We start from the raw sequence: 4093 nt of genomic DNA, 5'->3' as shown, positions 1-4093 counted from the left end.
GCGTAGTACCATTAGTGACTCCATCAACTCCTTCTCTACTTTTTCTTTTATGTTATAGGACACTGTTCTTGATTTGAAAAAGTGAGGATTGGCCCGAGGATCAATTTAACTGTAGTGCTCCGCAATGTGCCCAGTTTGTATTTAAATACCTCAGAAATTTCTGAATGACATCCTCTGTCACTTTTGTGTGCTTACCTCACCCAGTTCAACTGAATTGTCCTGAACCGTCACACCCTAGTAGACTAGACCTATGCCCTTTTACTACCAGAAACAGGGTTCTTGCTTCTTGGCTGTTACGAGCAATGTGTACCTCTAATGTTCAAGCAATAGTATAGTCTCACCCAAAGTGTACATCCGAAGATTGATTCCTGCTTGGTGCCTGCTTGGAGCCCCAAATCGTACTGAAGGTCTCCTAACTGATTATCAATACAGAGGCTTCTGTGCCACCTCCATCTTGATTTTCTGTCAAACGACTTCCACTGTGGCATAAATCGGCACTGCATGTCCCTGACATATTAAACATTTGTAAAAGTGCTCCTCTGACTGGTCTTTGCTTTCCAATTGGATGCGCCATCGACTGAGGCTTTGTTGCATTTGAAGTTCCCTGCTCAGCCTTTGGCTTTCTTTTAGCACCCCAGCACCTCTTTGCTAAATGCGTCTTCTTGTTGCACTGGTGGCAAACAGCATCTATAAACTTACAATGATTCGCATAGTCTGACCCTCCATACCTGAAACACTCCACTCTCTTCACATTTTTACTTGTAGCATCTTTTTTCTACTTGGTGCAGTGCCTCAATTTGTGCCTTTAAATCTACCTTTTGTGAATACTGTGTGCATTCAGGTACAGTGCCCTTAACTTTGCTTTTTTATCATTCCATGTTCTAAGCCAAGTTGATGCTCGCCTGTGTTTTGCCTGTCTTCTAATTTTGCTTGTGACTTTTCTACTTCCTGCTACTAGCTACACTCCCTTCCAATTTGAGCTATCCCTCAGGTTCCGACCCCCCCCCCCAAACAAGCTAGTTTAATCCCCCCCAATAGGCACCAGCATATCTCCCTGAGGATATTAATGCTGGTCCCTCTAAGGTATTAGCAGTCCATCATGTACTGGTCCCAACGACTCCAGACCAGTCTCAATGCCTCAGGCATCTGCTGCCCTCCCTCCTACATCAATTCTTCAACCAAGTGTTCAATACTCCTAGGCCTATGCTCACTAGCAGGTGGCACTGGGAGTAATCCTGCAATTACTGCTTTTTAACTTCCTTCCTTACTGCCCCAAAGTCTGCTTTACAGACTTCATCCTTCTTCCTATCTGTATCATTGGTACCAATGTGGATCATGACCTCTAGCTGCTCACCCTCCCCCCAAACCATGTCCTGCAGCTGCTTCATGACACCCTTGACATGGCACCAGGGACGCAACACACCATCCTGGAGTCAAATTTACAGCTACAGAAATACCTATCTGATCCCCATTCTATCTCTGCCTGCATGCACCTAACCTGTGGTGTGACCATCTCCCTAAGTGTGCTATCCACATAGTTCTCTGCCTTGCAAGTGCACCACAATGACTTCAGCTGCCTCCTGAGTTCCAAAACCCAGAGCTCAAGCTCCTGCAGCCGGTGACAATTCCTGCAGATGTGTTTATCTTGGACATTGCTGTGTCCATGACTTCCCACCTATCACAGGATGTACATTCCATTTGAACGATCAAAAGCACACCAATGAAGCTACCTCATCCCCAATGGACTGGATTTGCTACATATCCATCTTCATACATGGATGAAAGGATGCTGTTGATAATTAAGGATGGAGTGATTGAAGACCTTGACATTTTTCAGGTAATTAGAAAAAGCATGTCTGAGGAATAAAGTACTTTCAACAGTGAAAAGTTGGAAACCGTGAAATCCCAAGATATTTAGAGGTCCAAGTACATAAAATGTCTTTGACTGGCACAAAAATAATTTAAAAGGCTAATTGAATGTTGATTTTTATATCTAATAGGCTAGAACACAAGATGTTATGAAATCAACTTTAATCTATACAAAGCCCTGATTAGTTCACACCTAGAGTACTGTGAGCAGTTCTGGGGACTGTCGTGTTCTTTAGACTGGCCAATATGAAAGATGCACTGCAGAACATCTTGTTTCAATAATTTATTATGAAACAATTGGGTGGTAAAGTAAACTAGAAAAAATAAAATAACAAACTACTAACACTAACTATTATAGAGCTACTGCAAAATAAGTCTATCCACCAACACGACTTACACCCAACTCCCCAGACAATGGGTCACCTGGTGGATTTACATTGACACAATCGGAGGTTGTGTAGGTCGGAGGTTGTGTATAATGTGTTATGGGCTAAGGCTTTGGAACTCCAAAGTGTATAATGAAGTTCACCTGACCTACAACCTTTATGTTGAATTTGGCTAGGATGAGCACAAAAGCCTTCGCCTCAGGTGTCATTCATCAGACTCCCTCAACACTATAATCAAAACAAGATTTATTTTAAGAATATAGTTAATATATATATATATATATAAAAACACACAGCAAGAATTTTTATCAATTACAAACATAAAGACACCACACATCTACAGTATTCTATGTATAACAAACATAAAGACACCACACATGAAATGAAATGAAAAATGAAAATGAAATGAAAATCGCTTGTCGCAAGTAGGCTTCAAATGAAGTTAATATGAAAAGCCCCATCGACAGTAATCTATGTATAACACTTAATGAATTCCGCCTTAACTGTTTCAATTCAATAACAAAATCCAATAAACCACAAACCCCTATTCAAGGGTGTGGCCCAGCACACTGCATTCTCACTCGAATGGGGCTGGTCCTGTCCCTAAGATTTTGATCCAGTCTCAACCAGCAGATTCAAACTCCTTCCGGAAAGCAAACTATATATTTTAAGTTACCAAGGCAGCTAGCCACATCCAATGTTTTTTACTAGAAGTCTTTTAAATGAAAATAGAGAAAGACAGGGAATAACTTATTTCCTCCTCTGCACTCCAAAACAGACAAAATGAAACTGAAACCCAAACACCTTAACAGCCAAAGCCCAGCTCCATCCACAAAATGACATCACTGAAGCCATGTGCGAAGATAAAAACCTTTCTTAAAGGGACACTCATGACAAATATTATGTACAGAATTGCTTTATGCATACCATGACAGGGCTGGTGTCTGATTCCCAGTTTTTGTGTGAGCAGCCACGCCATGGAGTACTTGATAGGAATACAGGGCAGGGATTTTGTGCTGGTGTTATCAGACACAGTGGTGGCCAGCAACAGCGTCGCCATGAAGCATGATTATGATAAAATATTTAAACTGAGTGAGATCATGCTTTGTGTCGGGGAAGTTGGAGACACTGTCCAATTTGCAGAGTACATTCAGAAAAATGTACAGCTTTACAAAATGAGAAATGGTTATGAACTGTCCCCTTCAGCAGCTACCAATTTCACTCGCAAAAACCTGGCAGAGTACCTTCGAAGTTGGACACCCTACCATGTGAATATGCTGTAAGCTTATTGCGATGAGCATGAGGGCCTTGCACTGTATTACATGGGCGGGCTACCTCCCAGCTTTGGCTAAAGCCCTTTTTACTGCTCATGGATATGGAGCTTTTCTGACACACAGTATCTTGGATCGATACTATAAACCAGAACTCACGCGCGAAGAGGCAGTGGAGCTCCTAAAGAAGTGCTTGCAAGAGTATCAAAAACAATTTATTCTGAATCTTCCCTCCTTTACTGTCCAGGTCATTGATAACAATGGAGTTCATGATATGGAGCAGATTTGTGTGTCAAATTTATAATTTTACTTTCCACCATATTTTTCATTTTTTACTTACTGAAATTTGTGAAAATGAGCTCAAATAAAGGCTGCGATTCATACTAAAAAAAAAATCATCGCAAGAAAGATATATTGGCATTGGAGGGAGTGCAGTTTAGATTTACTAAATTGCAATGAGAGATTACAAACTAGGGCTGTATTTCCTGAAATTTGGAAGATTAAGGTGATTTGATTAGATTTTTCAAGATATTAAGGGAAACTGTTAGGGCAGATGGAGAGCAACTA

The 4093-nt window shown here is 41.0% G+C and overlaps 1 pseudogene; it reads left to right on the top strand.

The window, feature by feature from the left end:
* Nucleotides 1–3232: 3232 nt before the first annotated feature.
* LOC140425088 (proteasome subunit beta type-2 pseudogene) lies at nucleotides 3233–3838 on the top strand (annotated as a pseudogene).
* The last annotated feature ends 255 nt before the right edge of the window (nucleotides 3839–4093 follow it).

Source organism: Scyliorhinus torazame, chromosome 6 (assembly GCF_047496885.1).
Source record: "Scyliorhinus torazame isolate Kashiwa2021f chromosome 6, sScyTor2.1, whole genome shotgun sequence".
Taxonomy (NCBI): domain Eukaryota; kingdom Metazoa; phylum Chordata; class Chondrichthyes; order Carcharhiniformes; family Scyliorhinidae; genus Scyliorhinus; species Scyliorhinus torazame.
Note: the sequence above shows the minus strand (reverse complement) of the source record. Positions and strands in the feature narration are given on the sequence as shown.